We start from the raw sequence: 24,904 nt of genomic DNA on the forward strand, positions 1-24,904 counted from the left end.
CTCAGTCCATGTGGGGACAAAGCTGACCCAACAACCCCTGATGCCAGGGTTGAGGAGGTGACCCAGATGGTCAGGGTCAGAGCGATTGGCTCACATAACCAAACTAGACAACTGAGCATCAGTCCTCGGATGTTTCCTGGAATTTGGAGGAAAACAGCATTCTCTTTCTCTAGGGTCACCAAGCTGCCAGGAAGGGATCCTGGAGCTACGGTGAGACCATCTTTAGGGGAGCCTGTCTAAGAGGAGAGCAGAGCTGAGAGGCAGAGAGACAGCATCCTATTCACATAATTTGAGCCCCTGGATCCAGCCATGCCTGAAACCCATAATATCTCTGGTCTTGCTATTTAGGCCGGCCAAAAACTAATTTCTTTTACTTGGGTTTCTGTCACAACCCAATGGGTCCTTAGTACTATAACCCCTGTGTGCCTTATTGGAAGAGGGAGAGATTAAGAGAGATGAAACTGGCAGGCCAGCCATCCCCCTAGTTAGGCTTCCAGAGAGGAGGCCTCCACATCAGTATGGTCAAAAGTATAAACGTGTCTGTCCAGAGCTCTTCCTGCAGAAGGCCCAGGCATGGGCCTTTGTGGCTTACTTTTACCACCATCGTTTTGATTGACTGTGAACTGGTATAAATATTGCTCAAAATCCAGGGCTGGAATAAAAATTGCCCCCAAATCTGGGATTTGGCCCTTCTTTTTAATTTTTATGTATTTATTTTTGAGACAGGATCTTGCTCTGGAGTGCAGTGGCGCGATCATGGCTCACTGTAGCCTCAACCTTCTAGGTTCAAGGGATCTTCCCACCTCAGTCTGCTGAGTAGCTGGAACTGCAGGTGCATGCCACCCAACCATACCTGGCTAATTTTTAATTTTTTTTTTGTAGAGACAGAGTCCCACTATGTTGCCCAGGCTGGTCTCCAACTGCTGGGCTCAAAGGATCCTCCAGCCTCGGCCTCCCAAAGTGTTGGGATTATAGATATGAGTCACTGTGTCCAGCTGGATTTGGCCCTCCTTGACATCAAGCCTGTTCCTCAGCTTCGCTGCAGGCACTGACCCAGACCAGGTCTCCCTGAGCACAGTAGATAAGTGAAGGATGCCTACGTGAGTCAGGCCAGTGACCAAGAATAAAGAAACTGATGTCAGCCGGGCGTGGTGGGTCAGGCCTGGAATCCCAGCACTTTGGGAGGCCGAGGCGGGTGGATCACCTGAAGTCAGGAGTTCGAGACCAGCCCGACCAATATGGTGAAACCCTGTCTCTACTAAAATTACAAAAATTAGCCAGGCATGGTTGCAGGAGCCTGTAATCTGAGCTACTCAGAAGGCTGAGGCAGGATAATTGCTTGAACCTGGGAGGCGGAGGTTGCAGTGAGCCAAGATCCTGCCACTGCACTCCAGCCTGGGTGACAGAGCAAGACTCCGTCTCAAAAAAAAAAAAAGAAACTGGCTGTCAAAACCCTTGCCAACCCCAGGTGAGTTCTGCCACCTCCATTCCCCATTTTGGTTGCAACCAAGTGATCACCTGGAAGCTTCTCCTGTGATTGCCACTGGCCCCTAGTGCTCCTCAAAAGAAACTCAGCCTCTTCATGTCTCCTTTGTCTTTCTCTCTTCTGACTGGTCATGTCGAAGGCCCCCGTTTGTACATTTGACTTCTGCCTACTTCGGGCCTCCCTGTGCCTTGCTTGGGTCATTCTGGAAGCTTCTGACTAGGCCCAGTGCAACTGGACTTTCCTCATTCAAGTTGGTGCTCATGTGTCAGCCCCTCTCTTTCAGAGGCACATGCCATGGTCTCCTTGAGAACTCTCCAGTGGCTGCCCTGCCCAAGTCAGGGGCACAGCACAGATGTCCTCAGGCCAAGCAGGGACATGGGCCCAGTGACATCACATTTTCAGAGTTTTCTAGAAAAGCCAGATACTTGAATTTTGGGGGGTAATTCACTTGATTTTTATGTGTTAGCCATTAATTAACAGAAAACAGCCCAGGCTCAGTGGCTTATGCCTGTAATCCGAGCACTTTGGGAGGCTGAGGTGGGTGGATCACCTGAGGTCAGGAGTTCTAGACCAACCTGACCAACATGGTGAAACCTCTTCTCTACTACAAATACAAAATAATTAGCCGGGTGTGGTGCAGGTGCCTGTAATCCCAGCTACTCGGGAGGCTGAGGCAGGAGAATCGGTTGAACCTGGGAGGCAGAGGTAACAGTAAGCCGAGATCACACCACCACACTCCGACCTGGGCAATAGAGCGAGACTCCGTCTCAAAAAAAAAAAGGAAAAGAAAAAAAAAGAAAAAAACCAAACCACCAGAAAACAAACAAGAAAAAAAATCCCCAAAACACACAAAACCTGCTGTCTTTGTGCAGGATGATCACTCGGGAGACTAATTTGGCAATATCTAGTAAGGCTGAGTTTGTGTCTGCTCTGTACCGTGGTCATTCCACACCGAGGTAGGTACTTGAGAGCAGGCATATTCAACATTTGGTCTAAGTAATCCTTTATTCTCTTAAAAATTATTGAGGACTCCAAAAGAGTTTTTATTTATTGGGTATTAATATTTACCCTATTAGAAATTAAAACTGAGAAATATTAAAAATATTTATTTACTAATTTAACAGCAGTGCTAAATCAATCACAATGTAACGTAACATCTTTTTAGTAAAAAATAACCATGTTTTTTCAGAATGAAAAAATTAATGAGAAGAAGGCACTGTTTTGCATTTTTGAAAATCTCCTTAGTATCTTATTCAGTAGAAGTCCCTGGAATCTCATTAATGCATCTGCAGTTGTTTTAGTTAAAATATGCAAAAGTATATCTGGCTTTATTTACACAGATATGTAGTTAGAAAGGGAGATTCTCTCAAACAAATAAGCAAGAAAAAAACAAACAATCCCATCAAAGAGTGGGCTAAGGACATGAATAGACAGTTCCCAAAAGAAGATACACAAATGGCCAACAAACTTGTGGAAAAATGCTCAACATCACTAATGATCAGGGAAATGCAAATCAAAACCACAATGAGACACCACCTTACTCCTGCAAGAATGGCCATAATAAAAAAAATTAAAAAATAATAGATGTAGTTGTGGATGTGGTGAAAAGGGAACACTTTTACACTGTTGATGGGAATATAAACTAGTACAACCACTATGGAAAACGGTGGAGATTCCTTAAAGAACTAAAAGTGGATCTACTGTTTGATCCAGCAATCCCACTACTAGGTATCTACCCAGAGGAAAAGAAGTCATTATACAAAAAAGATACCTGCACACGCATGTTTATAGCAGCACAATTCACAATTGCAAAAATGTGGAACCAACCCAAATGCCCATCAGTCAACAAGTGGATACACAAAATGGTACATATACCGTGGAATACAACTCAGCCATTAAAAAGAATGAAATAATGGCATTCACAGTAACCTGGATGGAATTGGAGACTATTAGTCTAAGTGAAGTAACTCAGGAATGGAAAATCAAACATCGTATGTTCTTACTCATAAGTGGGAGCTAAGCTGTGAGGAGGCAAAGGCATAAGAATGATACATTGGACTTTGGGGACTTGGGGGAAACGATAAGAGGAGGGTGAGGGATAAAAGACTACAAATTGGGTGCAGTGTACACTGCTTGGGTGATGGGTACACCAAAATCTCAGGAATAAAAAAAAAAAGAAAAGAAAAAAAAAAAAGAGCCTCGGGGACTCCCCAGGGTTCCTCTGACCACACTTTGAGGACTAATACCTTAGGGCCTCTCTTGAACAGGTTTGTAAGTGCACGTCTATACAGGAAGAACATTAACTCATTGTCTGTTAATGTTTCAAACAGCAAATATTTGAAGCAACTGAAATGCACATCTACAGGATAAAGAAATTGGAGTGTATTTCTTCAGTGGACTACGATGCAGTAGGAAGAGGAATGTGTGGTGCCTATGTGTATCAACATGGATCAATCTCACGATGTCAATCAAAAAAAGCAGCTGCAGAAGGATTCTCATAGTTGACTACTATTTGAGTAAAGTTGCATTTTTTGATTATGGTAAAATACATATAACATACAATTGACTATCTTAACCATTTGTAAGTGTACATTTCAGTGGTATTAAATACAATCATGATGTTATGCAACCATCACCACCATCCAGCTCCAGAACTCTTTTTTTTTTTTTTTTTTTGAGATGGGGTTTCGCTCTTGTCCCCCAGGCTGGAGTGTGGTGTGGTGCGGTGGCACGATCTCAACTCACTGCAACCCCTGCCTCCCAGGTTCAAGCGATTCTCCTGCCTCAGCCTCCCGAGTAGCTGGGATTACAGGTGCCCACCACTACGCCCGGCTAATTTTTTTTTTTTTTTTTTTTGTATTTTTGTATTTTTAGTAGAGACAGGGTTTTGCCGTGTGGGCCAGGCTGGTCTCAAACTCCTGACCTCAGGTGATCTGCCTGCCTCGACCTCCCAAAGTGCTGGGATTACAGGCGTGAGCCACCGTGCCCAGCCTCAGAACTCTTTATCTTGTGAAAGTGAGGCTCGGTCCCCATTGTACAACTCCCCCCTCTCCCCTTCCCCTAGGCCCTGGCAACCACTATTCACTTCCTGTCTCTATGATTTTGATTACTCTGCTCTGATAAATGGAATCATACTGTATTTATCTTTTTGTGACTGGCTTATTTCATCTAGCCTGATGTCCTTAAGCTTCATTCATGTTATAGCATAGGTCAGAATTTCCTTCCTTTTAAACACTGAATAATATTCCTTGCGTAAAGTTTTAAACATGCAAAACAATTATATATTTTAATGGATATATACACATATGGTAAAATAAAAAGAAATGAATGAAAAGAATAGACACCAAAGTCAGGATGGTGTCTGCCTCTGCAGGGGTGAGTGGAGATGGTACTGGGAGGGGCGTGCAGGGGTTTCAGTACAGTCAGCAGTAGCTTGCTTCCTAGCCAGGGGGTGCTGTGCTGCAGGTTCCCTGTGCTGTTCTCTATGCCAGAGCTTCCTTGCACTCATGCCATGCCCAGCATACACATGTGCTGAGCTCAACACTCAGGTGTGCCTGGGACATCCATACCTCGAGTCCTCTGGGCAGCCTAGCAGAGCCTGGGGCAACTGGATCCCTGGGCTGTGAGCCGACTTTGGGGAAGCCCAGCTGAGTGGCAGGACCTGAGAGGCAGCCTGTGGTGCCCCAGCGGCCTCAGGAGCACCGTGAGCCTTGGTGGCATGCCCTGATCTGGGCAGGGTCCTGGGTGCAGCCAAGAAAGAGCTGCTTGCTGCCTGAATGTGGAGGACAGTAGCCAGCTACCAAGAGTTGTGCTGTCTGGTTTGGGCGAGAGCCACGGGGGCTGGGGAGCTTGCGTTGCAAGTACTTAGGAGTAGTGGGTACAGACTGAAGGGAGGCCCATGGGGGTTGGAGGGAAGGATGAGGGCAGGTGCCTGGGCAGGCCCAGCTCTGGGTTGCCTCTCTGTCTTCACACAGATGCTTCCGTGTGGGTGGCTGATGTTCCCTACAGGGATAACTGTGCCACCTGCAGGCAACCATCACAGTCATTCACGTGTGATCTACAAGTAGAGTGTCAGCATTATTGTGACATACTCAGTACAAAAAAATTGGACTAGGCCAGATGCAGTGGCTCATGCCTATAATTCCAGCACTTTGAGAGACCAAGGTAGGCGGATCACTTGAGGTCAGGAGTTCAAGACCAGCCTGGTCAACATGATGAAACCCTGTCTCAAAAATTACTTGGGAGTGATGGAGCATGCCTGTAACCCCAGCTACTTGGGAGGCTGAGGCACAAGAATCCCTTGAATCTGGGAGGCGGAGGTTGCAGTGAGCTGAGACTGCACTACTGCACTCCAGCCTGGGTGACAGAGTGAGACTCTGTCTCAAAAACAAACAAACAAACAAAAGTTGGACTGGATTAGAAATCCCAAGAAGTTCCTATATCATAATTACCAAGGAAAGAAAGGCTGATCCTTTATGTGTAGTTTTGACCATTGTAAAATTTTTAAGGTAGAAAAACACAATTTTTAAACCTTTTTAAAAGTCACTTACTTGTAAAAGCAAAATTTCTTGGCAATGATGGTTACTAATAATATGAAGCTCTTACATTCAAGGGATGATTTGTCGTTTAACAAAAAGAAGAGGAAACTGGTCACGGTGACTCATGCCTGTAATCCCAGCACTTTGGGAGGCCGAAGCGGGAGGATTGCTTGAGGCCAGGTCAAAGCTGCAGGGAGCCATGACTGCACCATTGCACTCCAGCCTGGGCAACAGGATGAGACCCCGTCTCTTAAAAATAAATAAACAAACAAACAAACAAACAAATGATGAAGAATCATAAAAAAAACCCCAAGAATTTGAAGCTTGTCTCATTAAATCAGGACTCACAGGTGCCCACTGAGCCTGAAGCCTGACATAAAAATTATTTTTATGGAAGTAAGTCTTCACTAAGATTTTGGAAAATATTTTATTCAAATTTTATGTTAAATATATTTTCTCCTCTTTGTATTTTACCTTTGAATCAGAATTATATAATCTAAAGATGTGGTCATTTCTTTTCTTTTTTTTAGAGACAGAGTCTTGCTCTGTTGCTCACTCTGGAATGCAGTGGCATGATCATGGTCCCTGCAGCCTTCACTTTCCTGGGCTCAAGTGATCCTCCCACCTTGGCCTCCTGAGTAACTGGGACTACAGGCATGTGCCACCATGTCCAGCTAATTTTTGAATTTGTAGTAGAGATGGGGTTTTGCCATGTTGGCCAGGCTGGTCTCAAACTCCTGACCTCAGGTGATCCACCTGCCTTGGCCTCCCAAAGTGCTGGCGTTACAGACATGAACCCCCATGCCTAGCTTGATTTTCCTTTAGAAAAGTGACTAACTACATGGTTCCTTAAAACACGAAATTTAAAGCCTTTGCAGAGAGTAGTTTTTTTAATTTTTATTTTATAGAGACAGGGTATCTCTGTCATCCCAGGCTGGAGTGCAGTGGTGCAGTTATAGCTCACTGCAGCCTTTACCTCCTGGGCTCGACCGATCCTCCTACCTCAGCCTCCTGAGTAGCTGGGACCACAGTCACACACTTCCATATCTGGCTAATTTTTTTATTTTTATTTTTTGTGGAGATGGGGTCTAACTATGTTACCCAGGCTGATCTCAAACTCCTGTCCTCAAGCAATCTTCCCACCTCAGCTTCCCAAAGTGCTAGGATTATAGACATGAACCACTGCTCCCAGATGCAGATAGTCATCTCTTAGCAGACACTTAACATGAAACATTCACTTGGGTATTCATCTCAGTAAAATGAAAACGTATGTCCATACAAACATCTGTACACAAATGTTCATAGCAGCTTTAGTAGCCAAAAAAAAGGAACACAACTCAAATGTTCAGCAACTGAATAGTTACACACACTCCAAGATGACCGTACAATGGAATACCACTGAGCAATGCGGAGGGTCCACCTGCTGCTCTGGGCAACTGCCGAGATGGACTGCAAGGGAATGATGCTGAGTGAGAAAAACCGATCTCAGGTGGTTACATACCACCGGAGACTATCTCTATAACATTCTTGTTTTAGAAACAGCTTTATTGATGTATATTCTCACATATAATTTACCCATTTATCATGTACAATGTTGTGGCTTTTGGTATATTCACAGAGTTGGATAACAATCACCACAATCAATTTTAGAACATTTTCATTGCCTCCAAATGAAACTCTTTAATCTGTCAATTCCCCCCTCAACCACCCCGTCCTTAGACAATCATAATCTACTTTGTGTCTCTGTAGATTTGCTTATTCTGGACATTTCATATAAGTGGAATTATGCGGTATGTAATATTGTGTGATTGGCTTCTTTCACTTGGAATAATATTTCATTTTTTAAAAACTCCAAGTTCAGGAGGCGCATCATGTGCAGGTTTGTTACATGGGGATATTGTGTGATGCTGAGGTTTGGGCTTCTAATGATCCCGCTGCCCAAGTGGTGAACATAGGACCCAATAGGTGGTTTTTCAACCCTTACCCCCTTCTTCCCTCCCACTTTTGGAATCCCCAGTGTTTACTGTTCCCATCTCTGTGTCACGTGTACCCATCTATAACACTCTTGAAATGACAAAACTACCCAGATGAAAAACAGAGTAGTGGCTGCCAGGGGACAGAGGTGCAGAGGGCTGTGAGTATAAAGAGGAGGCTTGACAGAGTTCCTGTGTAGAAATGGGGACTGGTCTAGATTTTTTTTTTTTTTTTTGAGACAGAGTCTCTGTCACCCAGGCTGGAGTACAGTGGCACGACTTCAGCTCACTACAACCTCCACCTCCTGGGTTCAAGCAATTCTCCTGCCTCAGCCTCCCGAGTAGCTGAGATTACAGGCATGGGCCACCATGCCCAGCTATATTTTTGTATTTTTAGTAGAGACAGGGTTTCGCCATGTTGGCCAGGCTGGTCTCAAACTCCTGACCTCGGGCGATCTGCCTGCCTCGGCCTCCCAAAGTGCTGAGATTACAGGCTTGAGCCACCATCCCCAGCCTGGTCTGGATCTTAATTGTGGTAGTGGCTATGCAAATGCAGTCCACAGAATAATATTACATAGAACGACCCTCGCACACACTATTTCAAATGTGTGAATGCAGGCAAAAAATCTGGCGGGAATAGATTCAGGTGGCTGGTCCAGCTCACATTATCAAACCCATGTCAATTTCTTTTTTTTTTTTCCTTTAAGACTGAGTCTTGCTCTGTTGCCCAGGCTGGAGTGCAGTGGTGAAATCTCAGCTCACTGAAATCTCTGCCTCCCGGGTTCAAGCAGTTCTCCTGCCTCAGCCTCCCGAGTAGCTGGGGTGTGTGCCAACACGCCCAGCTAATTTTTTTGTATTTCTGGTAGAGATGGGGTTTCACCATATTGGCCAGGCTGCTCTCAAACTCCTGACCTCAGGTGATCTGCCTGCCTCAGCCTCCCAAAGTGTTGGGATTGCAGGTGTGAGCCACCACGCTTAGCCTCAATTTCCTTTTGATGTTGGACTATGTGAGACATCACCACTGAGGGAAGCTGGGTGAAGGGTACACGGACTCCTATGTACTATTTTTTCAACTTTCTGTGAATCTGTAATTATTTCCAAATAAAAAGCCTTTAAAAAACCCTACACATTAGGGGCTTCTGCAGATGAATATAAAGAATAAAGAAAGAAGCCTTCACTGCTGGACCCTGGGATCAGTTTACCCAGGCTTGATGCACTGAATACCTTTTGGGTGAACAAGCTTAAGCACAGGCTTGTGCTATTGACCTTATATGCTTGTAAATTTGATGTGCCGATCCCCAAACTGGGTGGCGGCTTAAAACAACACAAGTGTATTCTCCTACAGGCTTGGAGGGTATCAAGGTGTGGGCAGGGTCGGGCTCCCTCCGAAAGCTCTAGGGGAGAGTCCTTCCAGCCCCTTCCAGGTTCTGGTAGCTCCAGTCCCTTGGCTCGTGGCGACATCACTCCACTCTGAGCCTCCGCCTTCACATGGTCTTCTTCGTGCATCTCAAGTCTCCCTCTGTGTCCCTTATAAGGGTTGCTTGTCATTAGAGTCAGGACTGGCCTGACTAATCCATGATGATGCCATCTCAGGATCCTTAACTTAATTGTATCTACAAAGACCCCCCCTTCTTTTTCTTTTTCTTTTTCTTTTTGAAATAAGGGCATATTCACAAGTTCCAGGGATTTGATGAGGACCTATCTTTTAGGCGGCCACCATTCAGCCTGCTATACCAGGGAGACTCTGCTAGGGAGTGGCAGGACCAGGATGAACTCAGACTGCTCTGATGATCTGGAGGAGAGGATGGGGTGGAGGCGGATTTGTCCTGGTCATCTGGTAACCTCCAGAGCCAGGCCCAGCAGAGCCTGTCTAAGGTGGGCTCTCTGTGAATACTAGTTGAATGAATGAGTGAATGAATGAAGGGAGGGGGGAAGGGAAGAACTGACTGAAGGGGGAAGGGGCTTTGTTCCTGGACTTCCCATCCCTCTGGTCATCTGTTTTGGTGGGGATCACAGGTCCCTGCTGGCAGTAGCATGGCCCTCTGGTCGTCTCTCCAGCCCTTCCGGAGAAGGCCTGTTCAGTGCCCCACTGCTGGCTTCAAAGGCGGCCCTTTCAAGGGGGCAGACAGTGCTCAGCTGTCTGTGCTCTGTGAGTGGTTATGAATTTGGGTGGGAACTCCAGAGAATCACAGGCAGCTCTGATTCCTGTGCTTAGGGCCACTCAATTCACTGGCTTTGAAGCCGCAGATGGGGCCTCTGTGCAGCTTCAACAGAGCAGAGTTCAGGAAAGGAAGACAGATGGCTGAGTCATTAGTGGAGGACGAGGGGAAAGCATCCTTCAGCTGGAAATCCAGAGCTCCAGATGGGTTCGCGGTGTCCCCTTCGGGAGCCCTGAGCTTCTAGAAGAATATGGGATGCTGCCAGCCTCAGTGGCATCTTTGGTGAGTAAGAAGAGGCTGTCCGGGTCCAGTGCAGTGGCTACTACCTGTAATCTTAGCACTTTGGGAGGCCCAAGTGGTAGGATCACTTGAGTCCAGGAGTTTCGAACCAGCCTGGGCAGCATGGTAAGACCCCATCTCCACAAAAAATTTAAAACATAGCTGGATGTGGTGGCGTGTGCCTATAGTCCCAGCTACTCCGGAGGCTGAGGTGGGAGGCCCACTTGAGCCCAGGAAGTCGAGGCTGCAGTGAGCTCCGGTTGTGCCACTGAACTCTAGCCTGGGGGACAGGGCAAGACCCTGTCTCAAAAAAAAGAAAAAAAAAAAGAAAGAAAGAAAAGAAAAGTGTGTCCTTCTGAGGCACAGTCCTCAGAATCATAGTGGCATGCCTGCGTGAGTGCATTCAGCCAACTTAGGGGAACACAGACAACCAAGGGTGGATGCTGGAATGCAGGCTGGAACCAGGCTAGGAAGGACTTCGGTTTTCATGCCAAGGGATTTGGACCTCATCCTGTACTTGATGGAAGAGCCAAGTGTTGACAGTCAAGTGAGGTGTATTCCCAAAACCTAGATCTAAGGGAAATCTGGTTTCCTATTAGTGGATGTAACTAACTGTGGTGGTTTTAAAATGTGGCTGCACTTCCTTGGCAATTCCCCCTATGGAGTGCAGGTCTATATCTATGTCCACAACTCTAAGTCCTTCTCCCTGAATCTAGAAGGGCTTGGGACTGCTCTGACTAACAGGATGCAATGGAGGTGATGCTGTATGACGTCCAAGATTAGCTCATAATAGGCTATCCAGTTTCAGCCTGGTTTACTGGAACTCTTTCCCTTCGAGAATTGTGCTGTCATGTAAGAAGTCCAACTCTCCTTGAGGCCACCATGCTGTGAGGAAGCCCAAGCCAGGTGGAGAGGCCGCATGAAGTTGTTCCGGTTGACAGCTCCAATTGAGTCCAGTCTCTGAGTCATCTCAGCCCAGCCTCCAGACACTTCCAGCCCCCAGCCATTCCAGTCTTCCCAGCTGAGGCTGCAGACATTGTGGAGTAGAAACCCAAGTCATCCACATTGTGCTTCATCTGACTCTTTGACCTACAAAAGATGAAAACGGTGGTTGATGCATGCCATTATACTTGGGGTGGTTGGTCACAGAGCAATAGATAAATGGAAAATCATCAATTACTCAAGAAAGCCAGAGATCACTGATGCTTTCATCTGGGTAAGGCAGGCAGTAAAAATGTGAGAGAGTGGAGGGATCTGGGCCAAAAGCACTGCACCCAGCAAACAGGACACTCACCTGATGGCCCTAGGGTGAGCCCTTTGTGACACCTGGACTACAGCAGTAACACCTTGCTATATGTGAATGAAGAGTTCTGGGGACACCTCCAACTTCAACCAGCCTCACCTGGGACAGTCTCCGGGATGCCCAGCTATTGCAATAGGACCGGAGTTTGTGAAGCAGAAGCCTCAGCCATCGTGTTGGGCCCATCTAGAGAAGCAAGCTGTGGACCCACCCAGGAGGATTGGAAAGGGCTGCCCAGAGGCTCCACTGAGTCCCCCAGCTCTGCCCACCTGGAAGGAGTGGGTCTTCTCCATCTCTGTCCCTGGCCCCGTCTCCTCCACAAACACCTCTCCAGGAGCACACAGCACACAGTGCCCTGGTCCTGCCATCTCTGTCCCAGGCCTGCACCAGCCTACCTTCTGGCCCCTCAGCCTCCAGATGTGTCCCCAGCACCTAGCACAGACCCGTGGAGTGGTAGTTGTTCAGTAGGTCCATGGTGCGTGAATGAGTGGCTATGAATTGGCTTCCCATGGGGCTCGTGTGCAGGGAGAGAGTTTACTGATCCGATGCTGAGTGATTTGGTTCACGGGGTGATGCATTTTCCACAGCCAAGCAATAAGCCACATCAGGTTTTCCACATCCGTCTGCGAGCTTTGGTGTCAGTTTCCAAGAGCTGCACGTAACAAAGTACCGAAAACTACGCGGCTTAAAACAAGGGAGGTTATTGTTTCTGGAGCCTGGAAGTCCGAAATCAAGGTGCTGGAAGGCCACGCTTCCTCCGAAGGCTCTGGGGAGAATCCCTCCCAGCCTGTCCGGACTCCTGGTGCTGCAGCAATCTTTGGTGTTTCTTGGCTTGTAGCTGCATCACTCCAATCTCTGCCCCGTCGTCATGTGGCTGTCTTCTCCCTCTCTGTCTTCAAGTCGTCTTCCCTCTGTGTGAGTCTGTCATTGTGTCCAAATGTATACTTTTTTATTTTTTTGAGACCGAGTCTCGCTCTGTCACCCAGGCTGGAGTGCAGTGGTACGATCTCGGCTCACTGCAATATCCGCCTCCTGGGTGCAAGCAATTCTTGTGCCTCAGCTTCCCAAGTAGCTGGTATTACAGGCACCTGCCACCATGCCTGGCTAATTTTTGTGTTTTTAGTAGAGACAGGGTTTCACCATGTTGGCCAAGCTGGTCTCGAACTCCTGACCTCAGGTGATCCACCCGCCTCGCTTCCCAAAGTGCTGGAATTACAAGCATGAGCCACTGAGCCTGGCCCAATTTACACTTTTTAAAAGGAGACCAGTCATATTGGATTAGGACCTAATGACCTCGTCAGGGGGTTAGGACCTTAACATATCTTCATGGGGAACACAATTCAACTCATAACTTAGCTTGGATAACACAAGCCCCCCTAAGACAAGGATCTGCCTCTGGTTGCTGATCAAAAGACTTCCCAGTCAATGGGACAGGGGGAGTTCCCCAGGTAACCAGTGGAGCTCCTACCCTGCCCCACATGGGGACCTTGGGGGAGTCCCCAATGCACCAGCTATACCATACGTTTATTGCCTCATTTAAACGTGGCGCCCCCCTTTAATTGTTCCTTTGCATCTCTCTTCACATGGCGGCACTCGCGGCCACAGGTCACTGTTTTTTCACTATCATCTCTAGGAAGGGCGGGATCCTCATGTATCTCATTAGGTCCTATATCCCCAGCACCCAGCACAGTGTCCCAATAAACCCTGCGTGTATGAGTGAATGAAGAGTGAGTTGTCAGAGGGAGAAAGGTTTCAGAAAGCTCCCTTTGAGCCACTGTAGAGAGGCGGAGACCGAAGTCAGTGAGACCAGGAAGGTGGCTGCAGCCACCGGCTGTCACGTAGAAAGCATATGAAATTTGACTGGCGGAGGTTTCAACCTGAAAGCAAAATGCCGCCTGGGCCTTGCAGGGAGATAAAGCGTTCATGTCCAGTGATAACAGCGCCCCTCGGAGCCAGGGAGGCGCGGGGCAGGGATCAACGCACACCCACCCGACAGACAGACCGACGGGTGGTAAATATAGAACAACATGAAAGCAGGCAGCGCTGGCCCAGCCCCTCGTTCCAGCTGTGTGGTGGGCAAATCTGACAGAGCAAGGCTTGTTAACCCGCCCCTGTCCAGGCCCACCTCGCCACTGCACCTTTCCTTTCCAGAATCCAAGGACAGTGATAGCAGAGTGTTGTATGCCCCTGGCAAGCCCCCTTGCAAGGAGCGGTGCACACAGCAGACATGTCATATCTTTCTGTTCAAACCACATTATGCAAAACCATTCAATGACTTCCAAATCCTTTACCAACTCCCATTCAATGGGTGCTTCTGTGTCCCAGTGGCCACCACTCGCAGCAGTTCCTCTCGAGAGGACCTCTTATCCCAGTGAGATGGAAGCAAAGCCAGGTGCTCAGCAGTGAGTGTCTGGGCCAAGGTCATGCCTCTGGTGAGCAAAGCCCAGGGCTGTCTGAGTCCAAAGGCTGTGCTCTGATCACTCTATTCCTGACCTCCAATTCCACACCTGTCTGGGAGGAATCTCAGCTTTGGAGGCCTTAGGTCCACGCTCCTGCTTGAGGCTGAGACCCACAGGGGAGCAGGGAAGGGAGCTGACATTTGCTGAGACTCTATCCAGTTTATGCGTCCAACTACAGGGCTTGGTGGTCTTTGTTATCCCCTTTTACAGTCAAGGATAGCAAAGCTCCGAGAGGTGCAACAAGTTGCCTTTGTAATGGCAGAGCTGGGATGAGAACCTGGGTCAGAGGGTGCCAAAGTCAGTGTTTTCTTCACTCTCCCACAGTCTCTTCCAGAAGAGGACCTTTCTGCACCTCCCCTTGGCTCACTCACACATCAGGTCCCCGCCTCTCCTACCAGGGCTTCTTGCTCCAGGACTGGTCAGCCATGGGCCCTGCTTGCTTTGTGGCTGTAGGATGTGGCCAGTGCCCTCACCCGAGGGCTGCGCTGGAGATAAGAGGGCAGGGACTGCTGGGCTGGGTGGCATTTAGGGGTGGGAACAGCCTTCATGTGGCCAAGGCCTGGTGGCGAGACACCAGGTGGCCATAGCCCTCAGGGCCTTTGGTGTAGATTGAGGAATGAAGACAAGCTACGGATAACCAGTGAAGGCTGACAAGCCCTGGGGTGAGACACGCTTAGAGGTGGCCCTTGAGCTCCGGTGGGAAAACCACTGCTGGGGTTACATCATTCACTAAGTGTTTATCCAGCACTGGGTGCAGGGAAGGGGATGGGAGGAAGGAGAGGAGGAGGAGAGGGAGGCCACAGAGTCTAAAAGCTTGAGTTCTAAAGGCAGACTGCCTGGCCCATATCCCAGCTCCTCTAGTTGTTGTTACTGCCATGACAGCATTTGCCACATCAGGCTACGCTTGCCTGTTGATGATTCTTTCTCTCTGTGTCGTTAGCTATGGCCACAGTAATGCTGACTAACAACAACTAAAGAACCGCAGAGGTGGCCGAGCACGGTGGCTCACGCCTGCAATCCCAGCACTTTGCGAGGCTGAGGTGGGTGGATCATCTGAGGTCAGGAGTTCAAGACCAGCCTGGCCAACATGGTGAAACCCCATCTCTACTAAAAATACAAAAATTAGACAGGCGTGGTGGTGTGCGTCTATAATCCCAGCTACTCGGGAGGCTGAAGCAGGAGAATCACTTGAACCTGGGAGATGGAGGTTGCAGTGAGCCAAGATCATGCCACTGCACTCTAGTCTGGACAACAGAACGAGACTCAGTCTCAAAAAAAAAAAAAAAAAAAAATTAAAATAAAACTAAGAACCGCAGAGGCACACGGCAATAAGAATTACATTCCCTCTGTGGCTTTTGTCATCCAGTTGTGTATTGGCTGGAGAAGGACTGATCTCGGCTGGCTGGCTTCACTCCCTAGGTCTCTCCCTGCCTCCTAGAACCAGTGGCCCAGCGTGGGGTTGCTCTTCTCTGGATGTGGCAGAAACGCAGGAGCACAGTCCAAACTGTGCAAGTGGTGCTCCAGCCTCTGCTGCCATTTTACTGCCAGCATCCCATGGCCAAGGCAAGTCACAGGGCTGAGCCCAGTGCCAAGGGGGTGGGCTGGGGGGATGCAATGAATATATTGCAATGATAAACGAATCTACCACACATCCCCTCCATAGTGTGAGCTCCACTGGGACCCTTACTGATTGCTGGATTCCTCGTCCTTGGCACAGGACTGGCCACAGAATAAATACTCAACAGATAATAATGATGATAATGGCTAATACCTATCGAGTACCTACTATGTGCGAGGCACCATGCTAAGAGATTTACTTCTCTCCCCTTCCTCCCTCCCTCCCTCCCTCCCTCCCTCCCTCATTCCCTCCTTCCCTCTCTCCCTTCTTCTTTCTTTCTTTCTTTCTTTCTTTTTCTTTCTTTCTCTCTCTTCTTTCTTTCTTTTCTTTCTTTCTCTTCTTCTTCTCTTCCTTCCTTCCTTCCTTCCTTCCTTCCTTCCTTCCTTCCTTCCTTCCTTCCTTCCCTTTCTCTCTCTCTCTCTCTTTTTCTTCTCTCTCTCTCTCTTTCTTTTTCTTTTTGATGGAGTCTTGCTCTGTTGCCCAGGTTGGAGTGCAGTGGTGCAATCTTGGCTCACTGCAGCCTCCATCTCCCAGGTTCAAGTGATTCTCTTGCGTCACCTTCCTAGGTAGCTGGGATTACAGGTGTGCGCCATGACGCCCAGCTAATTTTTGTATTTTTAGTAGAGACAGGGTTTCACCATGTTGGCCAGGCTAGTCTCGAACTCCTGGCCTCAGGTGATCTGCCCATCTTGGCCTCCCCAAATCCCAAATGCTGGGATTATAGGCATAAGCCACTGCACCCAGCTCTTTTTCTTATTTGGCTTGGTAACCCTGTGATGTAGGTCCTAATATTCTGATTTTATGAATGAGAGCATTGAGGTTCAGATAAGTTAGTAACTGGCCCTAGGTCACAAGGTCCTATAAGAGCAGAGCATAGCCTCAGCAGTCTGGCCCTAGAGTCTGAGCTCCCATCAAGTATAAAATAAGCCCTGGAGAGGGAATGCTGGACTCAGCTGGGGCAGGTGGCAGAGGCAGGATGGAAGAGGCCTCCCTTGACCTGAGACTTGAAGGATGAGGAGGATTTACAGGGAGTTAGACTGGGAAAGACATTCCTGACAGAAGGAGCAGCACAGGCTAAGGCGCAGCATGAGATAGATTGTGGCTGCTGGGAATCTACAAGTGGTTAAGTGCTGCCAGAGAGTAAATTTCTGGAGGCAGCAGGTGGGAGATGAGGCTGGAGGGAAGGGCTTGTCACGCGGCAGGGGCTGTTCCTTTTCTCCTCCATATAGAGTAACTGAATTTCCTGATGGGCATTAACATGAATACCAGCTTAACCCTGCATTTGTCAGCCTCCCTTGCAGCTAGGTAGGTATGGCAAGGTGACTGTTTCAGATAATGAGATGAGTGAAAGCTCTGGATTGTGCCCTTAAAGGAACAAAAGCCAGGCGCAGTGTCTCACACCTGTAATCCCAGCACTTTGGGAGACCGAGGAGGGCAGATCACTTGAGGTCAGGAGTTTGAGACCAGCCTGACCAACATGAAGAAACCCTGTCTCTACTAAAAATTAAAAAAAAAATAGCCAGGTGGTTTGGCACATTCCTGTAATCCCAGCTACTCGGGAGGCTGAGGCATGAGAATCACTTGAACCTGGGAGGCGGAGGTTGTGTTGAGCCAGGATCATGCCATTACACTCCAGCCTAGGCAACAAGAGCAAAACTCTGTCTCAAAAAAAAAAATAATAATGAAGGAACAAGAGTGCCCTCCTTCCCTTCCTGGGGTGAAGGAGCCATCTGAGACCAGGAGGTGGCTGCTGCATTTTTAAAAATTACTTTTTACCCAGTGGTTCTGTTAGAGACATGACTGCTGCATGTTAAGAATGAATTGCAGAAGATAGGAAGAGCCTGGATTCCCAATACCATCAAGCCACAAATCAAAGCAAATTTTACACGAAAAAGATAGAAACTTCTCATTTGTTTAGGTTATTGTAGTTTGGGTCTTTTTGTTGTAGCAGCCTAACGTTATCCTAACCATTGCATCATACAACTTCATTATACCATGCAGAGGAATTTAGATTTTATCCTCAGATCAGAGGCTGCAAATTAAAGGCCTACAGGGACCAGGCAGGCCATGTGGCAGACTGGATGTTTCTTTTCACCAAGAAATATACTCTTTTTTTTTTTTTTTTTTTTTTTTTTTTTGAGACGGAGTCTCGCTCTGTCGCCCAGGCTGGAGTGCAGTGGCCGGATCTCAGCTCACTGCAAGCTCCGCCTCCCGGGTTCACGCCATTCTCCGGCCTCAGCCTCCCGAGTAGCTGGGACTACAGGCGCCCGCCACCTCGCCCGGCTAGTTTTTTGTATTTCTTAATAGAGACGGGGTTTCACCGTGTTAGCCAGGATGGTCTCGATCTCCTGACCTCGTGATCCGCCCGTCTCGGCCTCCCAAAGTGCTGGGATTACAGGCTTGAGCCACCGCGCCCGGCAAGAAATATACTCTTTCCTGTTCTTCCTATAACAAAGGACCCTCTTCATCTACCTTTAATTCTCCAAGACATGTGTATAGAAATCTTTCTCTGTTCTAAACTCTGCTATAAGAAAAACAACTAGCTGGGGTCAGTGGTATGCACCTGTAGTCCCAGCTACTGAGGGGAGAGGATTGTTTGAGCCCAGGAGTTCAAGGCTAGAGTGAGCTATGATCATGCCAATGCACTCTAGCCTGGGTGACAGAGCAAGACCCTGTCTCTAAAAATTTTTTTTTTTTTTAATTGGCAACATCATTTTATTGGGGAGCAATAGGGAGTGGTGGGGACTGTGGTGAAGTGGATGAAGATACCTCAGGTCAAGCCACCACGGAGCTTCTCTAGTTGCTGCCACATGGGGACAGGGATCTAATTTCTCAGGAGGTTCATCACCTGGATTTGTAAATGTAGCAGTTTATATAGAGGAGGAACTCAGAGGCTGTTGAGAGAGCTGCCACTCAGAGGCCTCAGGGAAGGGCTCGGTCCCACGGACAGTCTGAAGCTCCATACAGCAGTGTGAGCCCCATGCATTCCAGGCCACCTGGAACCAAGATGATGCCGGACAAAAGAGAAGTCCACTGGGACCAGCACAGAGCCCAGCTCCCCGAGCCCTGCTGGCTATGCCGAGGAGGAACAGGAGGCCATTTTCTGAGCTTCCGGTATAATCTTTACAAAAAGTTAGCCCTGCCTGGGCCAAACAAAACTAGTTTATGGCCTTGGCTCTAGTGACAGGAAGGCATGATAGAATGTTGAATGAGGACATCGAGGGGACAGATTTGTGTTTCCAAAACACTGTGGAGATTCTGCTTAATCCGGCAAGATTAAAAAAAAAAAAAAAAAAGTCGAAGTGTGGAGAATGGGTTGGAGGGCGAGAGCGAGAGACAGCCAGTGTCTGGGCTGGCAGGAGGCAGTGGAGCCTGACCAGGAGATGGTGACCACACTGGCCAGAGCCCAGTGCTGCAGCTGAGACGACTAGACTGGCCTCTTTTGCTGGGTCACCCTGGGCAGTGTCTCCGCAAGGCGCCGAGCCTCGCCCTGTGGTCCGGGCTTCGAAGGTTGAGGGATGCTGGCCCCAGCAGAGTTGCGTCTCTTGAGTCTTAATCCCTTGAGGGGAAAGCCGGCTGTAACAGCACAAATATGGGGACAGCTGGCCCCACCCACTGCCCAGGAAGCTGCCCTGCCTGTCTATGTCAAGGTCAGAAGCCAAAGTCGTTAAAGGGCAATGTGCCTGGCTTAGGGCACCTACGGCCCTGGCCGCATAGCTGGAAGCCACGCGAAGGCAGCAGTGCCCAGGACGTGATTCACCGGCTCCTGGGCTGGGAGAGAGAATTTTAGGTGACTCACAGAAAACATTTGACTTTCAAGCGCTTTGTACTTTTTTTCAAATACCTTTGGGAAACAAAGCCGGCATCTCAAAGCTGTGATTTGACTGATACTGCTGTTTAGAATTAGGTGAGTAAAAGCAGTGAGTCCATCAACATGAACTTAAAGAAAACTATAAAATAGGGGGACATGTCCTCAGGGCAAAAAATCATCATTATAATAAAAAATATAAAATAAATACAGCATAAGCAGTGAGTAGACGTGGTAGAGAGGGTGGTGGTGGGACAATAGGCATGGCTTGAGCTCTGATTTCTGACTCCACCAGCGCGTTTTTAACTCCCCCTGACTGCTTTGCACGTGCTGGGCATGGGCTCAGTATGTTTGCACACAGCACGTCCCCTGTGGCTCACAAGTCTGCCTGAAAAAGCTTTTCATCCTCATTTAAGGATAAAAACCTAAAAGGTCAAGGGATTGGCCAGGTCAGTGTGTGGCTGCTGGGGACAGTGTGACAGGAAGGTTGGGGAGATTCTCACTGCAAACTGCTTTGGGAAGCTGGGCTGGGGGAGGAAGCCACTCTGGCTTGGGGCGGACACTTCGTCCCCAGGGGAAGTATGTCTCCCATTTGCTGTGTGGATCAGTGGGGAGAACCGTTCCGAGGATGTCTAGAGGGCAGCCTGGCATTTGGGTCCAGGTTCATGATCTCAGAATCTAGGGGAAAGCGTCTTTTTTCCCAAAACTAGTTATGTCTCCCCCTAGACCCCATTTTTCTAGGACCCAATTAAGGTGCTTCCCAAACACTAAAGAATTCTTACAGGTCCCTGGCCTTTTCTTCATCTCACAGGACGGACGCTCTGGTTTCTGCTGTGGTGGTCTGCGTTTCTCCCTCCTCTCCAGCAATTCTCACCCCATCTGCCCGCAAAGGCTCTGTAAACAAGATAAACACAACAACAGATCTAATATCAAAGGTGTGGGAGGTTGAAAGTGGAAACAGGTGACGTGCACGTAAAGCAGACGTCCCGTGCGCCTCACCCGTCTTCAGATGACCCCGGCCACTGCCGCAGGGAGCACCCCTCTGCGAGCGCTGTCCAAGTGCATGAAGCACAGCCTGAGAGTGGGCCTCGCGCCCAGGCTGCCCGCCTCTCACCTGCAGCCCGAGGGCTGCCCTATTGCTGTTGAGGAGTGAGGTGATGAGGGTCTACTCGGTCACACACATGCAAAACCTAGAACTTCAGGGGACTCCATTCCTGTGGGGCAAACCCTCCACCTACAGGAAACTCCCGTCCTCTCCCCTCCCCTCCCTCCCTCCCTCCTTCTCTTTCTCTTTCTCTTCCTTTCTTTCTCTCTTTCTTTCTTTCTCTCTCTCTCTCTTTTCTTTTCTTTTCTTTCTTTCTTTTTCTTTCTTTCTTTCTTTCTCTCTCTCTTTCTTTCTTGTTTCTCTTTCTTTCTTTCTTTCTCTCTCTCTTTCTTTTCTTTTCTTTCCTTTTCTTTTCTTTCTTTCTTTCTTTCTTTCTTTCTTTCTTTCTTTCTTTCTTTCTTTCTTTCTTTCTTATTTCTGTCTCTTTCTTTCTTTCTTCCTTTCTCTTTCTCCTCCTTCCTTCTTTCTATAAAATATAGATTCCATAAAATTTCTCGTTTTAACTATTTTCGAGCGTGCAGTCCTGTGGCATTCAGTTCTTGAAGTACATTCACACTGTCATGAAGTACATTCACACTGTCATCCGCCACGAGTCGCCGCGCCCCCGCCAGCCATCTCCAGACATTTTTCATCTCTCTGAATGGAAACTGAACACCTATGACCCCCCACTCCCTCCTGCCTCCAGTCCCTGGAAGCCACCATTCAATTTTGTGTCTACATGAATTGAACTACCCTGGGTACCTCATGTGAGTGGAATCCTATGGGTATTTGTCTTTTTGTGACTGGCTTATTTTATTTAGCATAATGTCCTCAAGATTTGTCTATATTTTAACATATCAAAATTTTCTTCCATTTCAATCTGAGCTATTTGTTCAGGAAGGAAGCATTAAAAACAATTTTCCTTCCAAATCACCACCAGTTACAGACTTCTTTTTTTCTCCTCCACTCCCACTGCTTCACCGGACAAGTCTTAAAAAAATCCTGACCAGCCTAGGCAACATAGTGAGACCCCATCTCTACAAAAAATAAGCAGAAAAGTAGCCAGGTATGGAGATGTGCGCCTGTATTCTCACCTACTTAGGAGGCTGAGGTGGGAGGATCACTTGAGCCTGGGAGGTCGAGGCTGCAGTGAGCTGTGATCACACCACTGCACTCCAGCCTGGGCAACAGAATGAGACCCTTTCTCAAAAACAAACAAACAAAACAAAACAAAACAAACCCAAAAACCCTCCATTTCTTCTTATGTCTTAATCATATTCCCTGCTTGTTTGCCTTCTTTCTTTTGATAGTAGCCATTCTAATGGGCGTAGAATGGAACCTCGCTGTGGTTTGGATTTGCGTTTCCCTAGTGACTGGTGATGCTGATCATGTTAGTGCACAAATATCCACTCTGCTTTCACTTTTTTGGGGTATATCCTCTGCAGAGAAATGTCTATTCAAGTCGTTTGCCCATTGTTGAATCAGTTTTTAAGAAATCGTTGTTGAGTTGTAGGAGGCTTCATATCTTCTGCATGTCAATCCCTTGTCAGACACACACTTTGCAAGTATTTTCTCCCATTTGGTGGTTGTCTTTTTCGTTGCTGATAGTGTCCTTTGATGCGCAAAAGTTTTTAATTTTGATGAATCCAACTTATCTATTTTTTTCTTTTGTGCTCACAATTCTTTCTTCACCTGTTGTCTAGGAGTGCACTGCTCATGCTGTTCATTTTCTTTAGTAGCCTGGTGGTGTCTCTGGAACTTGTTAGTACAGAGTGGGGCCATTCTCAAAAGGGACCTTGACATTGAAAGCACGTGGCATCCAGTGCCCTCTCAGAGGGTGACGCTCTTCACTTGCACAGCTCAGGACAAAACCTCTCCTGTTTCTGGTAAAAAGATTAAGAACATAAAAAGGAGCAAGTGTCTGGGCCTGGAGGCTAATTGCTGGCAGGGCCTCACCTGCCACAGCCCCTGTGGCTCAACCCACATCTGACTCAGGACCACAGGCCCCAGAAGGCTGCCGGATGAAAGGGCAGAGGGGAGGAATTCCAGCATCTTCATTTCAGCCCACAGCTTGGACAGCTGTGTGAAGCAGGCCCCTCATTCCACAAGAGAAAGACAGCCCAGCCATCTGGTTGGTGGGAGCTGGGGGTGTGATTCGTTTCTTCTAAATGCTGTGCTTAAGCCAGGTTGTCTGGCTTTGAAGATGATTCCTGCAGGACCAGCACATTCATTTCCTTGCGGGGAAACTGTCAGGTTGAAAGCCCTCCTGCTCCAGGTGGCTCTATCCTCATCTGTAAACACTGTTAAGGACTTGGTTTCAGCTCTAACCAGATGAAACTCCTAGAGCTTTTCACTTAATGGGGACAGGGTGGCACAGGGAACAGGTGGGCAGTTGGGCCACAGATAGCCCAAATAGTTAGATGTTGTTGTCTTTTGATTTTCATTTGTGTTTTATTTCAATGACGCAGCTGTGCTCTTCCAGCATCATTACCCTTCCCATCAGGGACACCAAATTCTCGACGCTGTGACTGCCCCTCTAGAGAACATTCTTTCATTTGCTATGTATTTACTGAGCACCTACTGTGTGCCAGGCAGTGGTGGACCAAAGAGAGGCAGGTGAGTCCTCTGGATAAAAGTCTGGGCTCTGAATGCAGCCTGCCTGAGTTCAGTCTTAGCTTTGCCCCTGACTTTCTGTGTCTTGTTGACTAAGACTGTGGGCCTTGTCTGGAAAATGAAGAGAGTGATAGTGTCTATCTGTAGGGTTGTCCTGAGGTTTAAATGTCCTGGTGCTGGGGCAGCACATGCAGCCTGACACTTGGTAACTGCTGAGCAGGCTTCGACTGTGATTATATCGTCTCTGCCTTCATGGTGCTTTCCTTCTAGAAAGGAGACAGGAGAGCTAGGCACCTGCAAGTGTGCAGTAGCAGGCTGGAATGTGAGGCCAAAGTAAAAGACTTGAGTGGCCAGGCTTGGTGAGTAAAAGAGTAAAAGACGGCCGGGCACGGTGGCTCAAGCCTGTAATCCCAGCACTTTGGGAGGCCGAGACGGGCAGATCACGAGGTCAGGAGATCGAGACCATCCTGGCTAACTCGGTGAAACCCCGTCTCTACTAAAAAAATACAAAAAACTAGCCAGGCGAGGTGGCAGGCACCTGTAGTCCCAGCTACTCGGGAGGCTGAGGCAGGAGAATGGCGTGAACCCAGGAGGCGGAGCTTGCAGTGAGCCGAGATCCGGCCACTGCACTCCAGCCTGGGCGACAGAGTGAGACTCCGTCTCAAAAAAAAAAAAAAAAAAAAGAGTAAAAGACTTGGCGGCTCACGCCTGTAATCCCAGCACTTTGGGAAGCTGAGGTGGGCGTATTGCCTGAGCCCAGGAGTTTGAGACCAGGCTGGGCAGCAAGGTGAAACACTGTCTCTACAAAAAAGAAAATAAAAGAATTAGCCAGGCGTGGTGGCATAGCCTGTAGTCCCAACTACTCGAGAGGCTGAGGTGGGAGGATCACCTAAGCCCAGGAGATCAAGGCTGCAATGAGCTGTGATCGTGCCACAGCACTCCAGCCTTGGCGACAAAGCGACACCCTGTCTCAGTAAATAAATAATAAATAAATAAAAGGACTTGGAAGGACCCAATTTTGACTCAGGCTTGGGAAGATCTTCTCTGAGGAGCAGCACTTAGGCTGAGTCCTGAGGGAGGAGGAGGAGATGCAGGCCACGTGTGAGCAGAAGGGGGTGTGAGCAGAAGGGGGAGATCTGCAGGAAGGAGCCGAGGAATGGCGGGTGCAGCTGGAGCTGGTGACCAGGAGTGGGAGACAGGGCTCCATAGGGCCTTGTTGCCCAAAGAAAGAGTTCAGAATCCCCTGCAAGCAACAAGGAAGCCTAGAGGGCCTGGTGCAGGGGAGGGATGGTGCCAGATTTCTGGTTTTGAAAAGATCACTCTGGGCTGGGTGTGGTGGCTCATGCTTGTAATCCCAGCACTTTGGGAGGCTAAAGTGGGTGGATCACTTGAGGTCAGGAGTTCGAGACTAGCGTGGCCAACATGGCAAAACCCTGTCTCTACTAAAAATACAAAAATTAGCTGGGTGTGATGGTATGTGCCTATAATCTCAGCTGCTCGGGAGGCTGAGGCAGAAGAATTGCTTGAACCCAGGAGGCGAAGGCTGCAGTGAGCCAAGATAGTGCCACTGCATTCCGGCCTGGGCGA

This window comes from Papio anubis, chromosome 5 (assembly GCF_008728515.1).
Source record: "Papio anubis isolate 15944 chromosome 5, Panubis1.0, whole genome shotgun sequence".
Classification (NCBI taxonomy): domain Eukaryota; kingdom Metazoa; phylum Chordata; class Mammalia; order Primates; family Cercopithecidae; genus Papio; species Papio anubis.